The following is a 9559-nucleotide window of genomic DNA, read 5'->3' as shown; positions in this document are numbered from 1 at the left end:
TACGTTACGTTAATTAAAGACTGAAAATTAGTGGCACCGTGGTACAGCGGTTTCCCGCTATTGCCTCACAGCAAGAGGATTTGAGTTGAAATGGCTTGGGATGCTGTAGATTTTCTTCCTCGGTCGCTGCATTGTGCATCAGGCCAATGATTAACTGTTTGCTCTGTGCCTTTTGTCAGAAAGACTCGGTGCAGAGTTGAAAGCAGTGGGATAAGACAGGGATGTCTTATCTGACTCGGGCAGAACTCCACCAACATCGCTGCTTGCCTTGCCTCTCCCATCACGAGTCTGTCTGCAACAGGAGCATAAAAGCAAATATTTAAATAAATAAATAAATAAGTATCACAGTCCTTCCATTTTACAACACTTCATCTGACATGGCAATAATATTTGAATTAAACTACTGTATTTGAGTGCCCTGCGATTGTATGTACTTATTATTTATTTATTTATTTAGCCTTAATGCACACGCAAGTCAATAACCAATGTCAATAATATGTGAAAAGTTCTTAGCATTTAGCCTACAAGTACATTCAAACGTACTTGTAAATACATTTATTTATTTGCAAATACATTCAAATGTATTTGCCAGTCAAAAATGATTACTCCAGATTGGCAGTTCCACTCTTCAATAATAATAAGCTAACTTGGAATATATTGTCGCTGTTCTGTGAAAAACGCTTATTTATTTATTTATTTGTTTATTTATATATGCTTTGGGGATATCTGCATTCAGTTTAATCCCAAAAATGTAATAATAATAATAATAATAATAATAATAATAATAAAGACAATAATGGACATAAGTGTTTTTCACAGGACAACTATGGGTAAAAGATAAAAAATAAAAAGTAGTGATGCACGATAATATCGGTGGCCGATAATTATCGGCACTTATCGACCAATTTGACGTCAAACAGATAAACCAGATAATAGAGAAATCTGCCGATAATTATCAGCCATTTGATTTCATACAGATAAACTAGATACGAAAGAAATCCATCAATAATTATAGACATGCCACGTTGGTCCATTTGTTGTGTTTGTGGCTCATATCAATAAAATTCAGCTTCATGGTGCTTTACATACAATGAAACATTGTGCAAAGTTTATACAATGTTTCAATGTATTTGTTAGACTTATAGTAGCACTTGAAAACATATTTGTATTCAAATTAATTTTGCAAACAATTATCGGCTTACATATCGGTTATCGACATCGGCACCTCTAAATTATTGGTTTATCGGTATCGGTTGGAAATAGCATTATCGTGCATCCCTAATAAAAAGTTCACTACAGAGAAAACAAGCTGTGTGAGAGAACAACTTGAAAAATATTATAAAGGAGCTCAAAAATAACAAATTGTTGCAGCCACAGGAGATTTTCAATTGCCCTATTTTTATCTGTGATTATCCAGAGGCAGAAGCAGCATTTATCTGTGGCAGTCCTTTGAAGGATATTAATTTTAGAGACAACTCATTCCATCAAAACCAGAAACTCTTCAGATTAAAAGGCCATCAAAGCAATTGCGTGCCCTGTCAACATGTAAGATAAGATACCACTGCGATGTTCAGGGTTCCGAAGGAAACAGCTTCCCACTCCTCAGAATGATGGGCTTAAAAAAAACAAACAAAAAAACAACAACCATTTTCTTATATAATGGAAAGAAAGTTAATTTTCATAATTTCCGATGATGCAACAGAAGAGATACCTTAAAACATTTGTGGGGGCTAGCAAGTGAGCCATGAACAAAATAAATGACACAGCCAGAAAAAGGAGGCTTTCAATGCATCAGACCACATAAAAATGATAAAAATCACATTCCTCTGGATCCTTTTGATAAACTCTCAGCTGCTTGATTTCCAATTTCGAATTGCTCCACTCTCAATTTGCATCGCACACTTGGCTGCTTTGGGACACCTGAAAGGATTTCGATGACATTCAAAAAGAAGAGGAAGAAGACCGTGACCAATTCAGCTCATGAAATTATAAGTGTGAATATGACACGTTATATTTATCAAATAAAACAAAAAGCTATGCCACCTATTGCATCATCACTTCCTCCTCTTAGCTTAATACCTGCTATGTCAAGTCAGGATGAACAGATGGAAGTTAATAAAACATAAAACCTTCAGTCATTTCATTGTGAAAAATGGTTCTCAAATTGTTCATAATTGACATAGTCTCTCGTATTGACATTGTATCTGTCTCAAGATAAAAGGACCTGAAAGGAAAGTTGTTGCTGCGCCACAAAACTTACACAAGGCCTTTCTTTACACATTGACTTGCTATGAGTCATCAATATGATGTTAGAGCTACACCATGTCATCGTTCTATTTCAAAACAGCCATTATTCTCTCCAAAATGAAGCGCTGACGTTGATGAAGAATGTTGGGAATAACATCTTGTTACACACTCAAGGTCAGCAATTGAGCTTCTTTATCACCAAAGCTGTCGAAAGAGTTCCACGCTCACTGAAAAAAAGAAAAGAACTGAGGTGAGTACGCTTAAATGTTCAAACTCATTCTTTAAAACAAATACATTTGTTTTTTTAGAGGAAAAAAAAGCCAGCACTGACTGATGTTATCACATTATGCCTTCTGCTCAGATGTGATTAAGCAGCGACTCATCACTGGACATCGTTCAAACTGATTGTACAGTTCGTTCTGATAACTGAAGGGGTCAACGGTGAGGATGGATTTACATTTAAAACCTGAATATTTACATATACTTCCACAATAGGGTGTATATAGGGCAAAATTTGGTAAATGTTCAACACTGACCCCCTAACTGATTCAGAATATCAATAAAAACATACTGCGTCCAAATTATGATTTGTTCTTCCAATACCAAGAGTTTGCTCACTGCCTTCAACATTTGAATATTTCTGGGATTGCTCATTTTGCTCAGTTATGCAACAAAATAAAATGTTTAATAATGGCTCTGTGGTAATCTGTACATTACATCAATGAAAAAGAAATTCATGCTAATATATTATACAGTATTGCAATAGTATCGCCATATTGAGCAGTTTTAGTAATCAACAGCACTACTGTCATTGGTTTAGTACAAACAGTGTATGCTACATCATAAAAACAAACAAACATGACTGAATGTGTAAGTTGGTCATATTTTGCTTCAGCCATTGTCTGGTTGTATTTTGTCTTTTGTGCTTCATTCACACCGAGGTGGCATATGTAATCCCAATTAAAACTTGTGATTCTATGAAATGTGCTCACAAATGCATATTTGTTGAGATATTCCGAAATCAGCAGATGAGAGCAGCTGTAAATTAGCATGGACAGTAGGATGGGATTCCCATTTTAAGATTCACTGGTCTTGAATAATCAATAAGAATTGACTACATGATCAGAGAAGTTTACGTCTGCCATAAGCACACATTATTTAATATTTTATGATTCTAAATGCAAACACAATGTGCCGCGTAATACGGAGAGAATCTGAAATGTTTTGCAGATCACTGTATACGTGTAAAATTTCAAAGCTTTTTCACAATCTCTGAAGAGTGATTCATATTGATTTTTGCTCACCGCCAGCCAGTTGGATGTCCTCCCTTCCAAGCTTTTTGTGACTGGCTTTGACTCATTTGGTCACGAAAATAATTAATATATCACTGTCATCTGGTGTGTTCCCAACTCCTTTAAATACACTGTTTTAGAAGCAAGATTCAGGAAGTTTAGCCTGGACCAGATGGACCTTAAAAACTTCCGGCCAATATTGGAACTCCCTTTTTTGTCTAAAATCTTAGAAAAACTAGTTGCAAATCAGCTGATACGTTTCCAGGAGACTAGCAACATCTACAAGACATTTCAGTCAGGGTTTCGAAAACAACACTATTGAAACAGCACTGCTGAAAGTCTCTAGCGACATTTTGATGGCCGCTAATTCAGTATACATACAGCATACAGTTGTGTCAGTGAGTGTAACAAAATTCTCATTCTAGTTACTTTTTCTTCATGGCTGATGACATAATGGTAATTATAATAATTTGTTCAAATAATTTATTTCAGACGGCTTGTCCCATGCTAGAATGACATCCACCACTCATGTCTTTCTTTCTGTGCCTTGGTCAAATCCATCAAAAATTGTTGTGTTTCACCATCAGCGCCACAACTTAGACCTGCATTTAGATGGTCTAAATTCTTTAATTTTTGTCACCAAATTGTCAGGTGCGCAAGAGGATGTGTAATTTAAAAAAAAAAAAAAAAAAAAAAAAAAAAAAAAAAAAAATGGCCTAGGTTCACTGGAAGGCCCAGTGAGATGCATTCTGCTAAATTCTCCAAAACAGTAAAATAGATGTGGCAAAGTGGCTTAGTTAGTGGGGGACAACGCCACCTGGGGACTTGCACCCCAGGAGTCCAAAACAAGCTTCACAACTAAAAGGCACGCAGTTTAAACATCCACAGGACAAGATGTGACTCCAAATATTCTGAGTTTATTAACAAATTAAAAGCTTAAAAAACAACAACCTGACAACAAAAGAAAGTGGTGTGGGACTGCTAAAAACACCACAGGACTGGGGGACTTACCACGACAGCGGTACCAAAAAAAAGGGGGAACTCCAAACACTACACAGCACCCGTGACACAGCAAACCAAATAAGTGGGAAAAAACGGGACCACCACCGCAAGGTGCCCTCAGTACCTGGCAACGATAAAAACACAAATTAAAAGAAGCAAACAACCCACACCACTTCACCCAAAGTCATCTGGCAGAGCAAAAATAAAAACAATCTTAAACATATAAAATGCCCATACTGTTAAAAGAAACAAACAAAAAAACTATTAATATAAAACAAAGAATCCAAACAGATAAAAATGTTAAATGAATGGAAGGGCTCCGCGGCGGCAACACTTCGCCTGGGTCGGTCCTAACAGTTCAGCTGACCCAGGTCGCCGCCCAAACAGGAGGGGAAGTTGTCAGGAAGGTAACGTGTTTAAAATCCAGTTTTAAGATGTTAAAAAGCCAAGACAACAGTATGACCCGGAGTAGTGCCACACGGAGCGCACAATGGCAAGGTCACGGCGTTGGGAGGAGATACCCAGCGCGGCTCCACAATTTAATGGCTGCAGGAAGCGCCGCGCACCAGGGAACAGTCACGCTCCAAAATATGCCACGTTGCTTCACTTGGGTCCGACACCACCCGCACACAGACCACGTCAGCGCACGTCTGTCAACTCCGTAAAGGAGGAAAAGGAAGTGGAAGAGAGACAGATTGCCGCTGCGCTGACCTATTTATAGGCACCTGCTTAATTAGGGGCACTCTGCCCCCTTGTGGTAAGGGGCATCTATTCTGCCACATAGACTAAAATGAAGATCCGCCAGTTTTTATGCTGAGCGCACGTGCGCCTGGTTACCAAAATAAGGCCCTGTGAGTCCACTGGGAGAAATGGCTGCATTTTGTTAAACTTACTTTTCGTTCTACTGCTTATTATAAATGAACAGAAAAGGTAGAATAATTTTTTTTTCCTGATGTAAGGAAAGAGTCTATTCATTTATTTGTTAAATTTGATACATAGAAAATTTAACACAATATCCTGTGGGTCTTGAAAAAGTCAAATGCTCTAAATTGGCTGGCAGTGAATGAGATAAGACCTCCAATGCATCTGCTACAGCAACTACTAAACATCAATAATGGATGACAAGTCAAGACAGCTATTGAGCCCATCTAGTGCTTACATAAACATGTCAAAATGGTAAGTTAAAAACAGCCATTTCAGAAAGTCCTCTTTTTGATTTGTTTGTATTCATCATCTGTATTTTATACATATCTGCAGTAAACAAGTCTTAGCAAATCCGCCTCACAGCTCTCAAGTTTGGCTCGGACTTTCCTGTGTGGCATTTACATCTCCATCTTTGTGAGTCTTCTTTTGTTTTCCAAGTGCTGTATTGTGGACATTTACTTACATTATATTTGGCCAAACCCAGCTTTCGTTCCAGCGGAGTGAATCTCATGCACCGCCTTCTCTCACGCCTCGCTCAGCGGCAGCCGGCAGGTGCTCCAGCAGCTGACTGCTTGCTTCTATGAGTGGAAGTCGAGCCAGAGTGTGAGAAAAAAAAAGTGAGGCCCCTTAGCTAAAAGGGGACAGATAATGTAAAATTGACTTAGAAATGTAGATGGATAGAAATTTTTCTACCATAGCTTTGTGGAGTCGAAGTGTTTTGTCAACCATCACTGTGGATAGTCGTGCCAAAAGAGAATTTTATTCTACGTAAAAAAAAAAAAAAAAAAAAAAATCATTATCATTGTTGGTTTTGTCATGTATACACATGTACCGTATTTTCACGACTATAAGGCGTACCTAAAAGCCTTCAATTTTTCCAAAAGCTGACCATGCGCCTTATAATCCAGTGTGCCTTATATATGGATCAATATTGAGCCGCCACAGGTCTCGCTGTCAAGACGCTATCGGTGACCCTGCACGATCGGTGACGTGCATGTGCAGAAGATCCCGCCATCTTGGATTGCTAGCTAATACTAATACTTTACCTCAGAGAAAATAATGAAACAGCTGTTTATTCATTTTTGGAGTGAATGGAGTTGTCAGAAAGCTGGTTTGTAATCTATTAATAAAGTTTGACTGACCTATCTGACTGTTTTGTTGACATTCCCTTCAGCGCAGCGCCATCTAATGGATGCATAACGTAACCCCAGCCTCTACTATAGCGCCATATATATGGAAAAAGTTTTAAAATATGTCATTCATTGAAGGTGCGCCTTATAATGCGGAAAATACGGTACATGAAATTTGAACTAGACTGTCAGTGTATAATGTCTTGCTTAAGGACACTGCAGCAGTGTCTTGAAACTGTGCTGGTTGACCATGCCTGCCCAAAAAATCCCATTAGTGAACTCAATTTTATTTTGCCTTATATAAAAATGGATGATGTTTGATCATAAGAGTTATGATAATGCATTATATCAAGTTGCCCTTTACCTCTAGTGTCAATTGGAGACATGCCAATAACCAATCACCAATAAAATGTCTCTTTTGTCACATGCGTCTCATGCAAGCCATCTTGTGTTGCTATTTTCTTTGTCAATTCGAGCTTGTTTCTTGCCAGCTTCTTCTGCACAATTCAGTCCTATTCTGCTTCTTATTGCCAACATTTTTTATTTTATTTTTTTTTAACAAATTGATTCCCCCAGGTGCTTCTCTGCCAATTTCCCCTCGAAGCTTGTTTTTCCTTCATGGCTTCACTCATGGAGATGAGATGATAGTGCTGGTAATTATCTGTGAGATGTTCGAGAGGTTCAACAAGGCCTTCAAGAGTGAGAGCGCGTACTTGACAGCTGGCCAAAGATAATGAACAGATCTGAGGTAAGAACCCTTGGCAAGCAAGTCTTCTGAACTCACTGCTGCCACTGTGGAGAGGACACGTTCCACTTTGAACAGCTCCCATTTATTTCAAACTTGATTTTCCATTAAAAGCAATATAACTCATAACACATTAAACCTATGCACTTCTGTCACTGAATTTATTGGTGATTTCATACTGTTTTTAAGACAAATGACCACTGAACATTTCAAGTAGCCACTTGTAAGCCACATGGTCATTTTGGACTAACCTACTCAGGACTTCATTACACCGTCACAGTATTTGTCTCTATTGCCACTGTGACCAGTGTTGCCACAGTTACCTTGAAAAAGTAACTTAGTTACTTTACTGATTACTTGGTTTTAAAAGTAACTAAATTGCGTTACTGATTACTTGATTTTAAAAGTAACTAAGTTAGATTAAAAGTTACTTTTTTAGTTACTTTCAGCAGCTGCCGATAACACCATCTCAACATAAAAATAATGCAGTAGAAACGGAGTTCCAAATACTTTATTGAAAGTGCATTTTTAACATGAAAATAAAGGTTTTTTTTATGAAAAACAAAATAGGCAGTCTCTCTTGACTTCTTGTAACGTAAATACTTTTTATAAAACAAAAAATAAAAATCTATCCAGGTTGAAAATGAAAATCCCCTAAATTCCTCTATTGTTTGTTTGTTCCGCTATTCCAGTGTGTACACATGTATCAGTTTAAATATTTATTAGTAGTTATTGACAGTTATAATTGTTTTTTGGTTTGTTTGTTTTTTCTCTTCAAAATAAGGATCAGGAAAACAAAAGGTTGATAATTTAATGTTAAATATAAATATTTAACCTTTAGACAGACACCAACACAATTAAACAGAATATTTGCACATTGTGAAGTATTTCAGAAACATAAATTTAAGACATGAAATAAACCTACCGTCCAGCCAAAAGAAATATGAAGCCACCTTATGGAACAATAAATCTATCAAACACATTTTAACCACTTAATATATGCAAAAATATTTCCAAAAGTTCATTTCCCTTTTTAATCAACAATTTTTGTATTTAACAATTGTTTTTTCTTTTGTCATCACTTTCATTTTTGGTTAATGTATGACATCTTTTTTTGTTTTTTTAATCTGAGACACGATGATGACCACAGAATCACTACTGTTTATATTTTGTTTTTTGGGCTGTCGTAATCGCGGGCACGTCTCAGTTCTCCTATCTGCTGCTCATGCTAGTTGTAGACATTGACAGGGAGCCACAAACTGAGAAATGAGATACTTGCAGTGTGCTTTTAGCTTAGCTGGTGTGTTGGCTGTGGGACATACCTGTGTGGTTTGAATCCATGCATTGGATCGTCACGGGAGTTATTCTTTTTGGCTCGCGCGCAGTACCAACGCCGGCCCGAGACAAGTGCACCGAGAGGACTCGATAGCCATGGGAAATACCGAGATGTACGGCACCGGCTTCTGCTAACTGTCTCCATTTGTATGTTGTCACTCGTTGCGCGCGCGCGCGCCGTGTCGCGAGCACGGAAACACGGAAGTAGCTTGAATGGTGATGCTACTGAAATGTAAACAAAACAAGTAGAGCACGGCGCAGAACTCTTGCTATTGTTATGAAAACCATAAAGCCTCACTCGCAACCGATACGGTCGTTTAGCTCCCCTTGACGAACGATGGTTCGGTCGAATCGTTTTTTTGTTCCACCCCTACTGAAAACGTAACTTGTCTGACGTCACTCCCCCTGGCGAGAGGGCGGAGACGACCTCATCCCATAATGCTTCACGGACCAGTTGAGGATGGAAATAAATTATTTTTTTTACCACTTTTATGGTCCATAATGCACAATTTTTTAGTTGTGTTGTGTGCCTGTTGGTTAATAAAACTAGTAGTAAAAGTATCATCACTTTTGTTTTGAATGTGCAAACCATTCATGACCAGACCATGGCTGAATTCAGTGTGGTGATCAATGACTTCTGCCTCATCTTCGTAGTTAGCAGTAGTTGTTTGTGACTGTTACAACAGTGAGATAGTTTGCCTTCTTCATGAAAATGTGGAGTAACGCATTGATTCTCTGGACAGTAACGTTAATCAGACTACTTTGTAGAATAAAGTAACGCGTTAGACTATTAGTTACTTTAGAAAGCAACTTTTTTGAGTAACGCGTTACTAAGTAACGCGTTACCGGCAACACTGACTGTGACTCACTATGTTTTAATGGGG

General features: G+C 38.0%; 1 long non-coding RNA gene across 2 annotated transcripts; it reads right to left on the bottom strand.

The window, feature by feature from the left end:
• Positions 1-784: 784 nt before the first annotated feature.
• LOC144022945 (uncharacterized) lies at positions 785-9262 on the bottom strand. 2 transcript variants are annotated; one of them, XR_013284443.1, is made up of 3 exons: positions 8663-9262; positions 5929-6043; positions 785-2474 (listed from the first exon to the last, which is right to left on the bottom strand). It is a non-coding gene; the product is annotated as an uncharacterized LOC144022945 (long non-coding RNA). The 2 variants fall into 2 exon arrangements; XR_013284442.1 differs by lacking the exons at positions 5929-6043; positions 8663-9262 and adding an exon at positions 4551-5181.
• Between the last annotated feature and the right edge of the window lie 297 nt (positions 9263-9559).

The sequence above is a fragment of the Festucalex cinctus genome, chromosome 7 (genome assembly GCF_051991245.1).
Source record: "Festucalex cinctus isolate MCC-2025b chromosome 7, RoL_Fcin_1.0, whole genome shotgun sequence".
NCBI lineage: Eukaryota > Metazoa > Chordata > Actinopteri > Syngnathiformes > Syngnathidae > Festucalex > Festucalex cinctus.
This window is presented reverse-complemented; position numbering and strand designations above follow the sequence as displayed.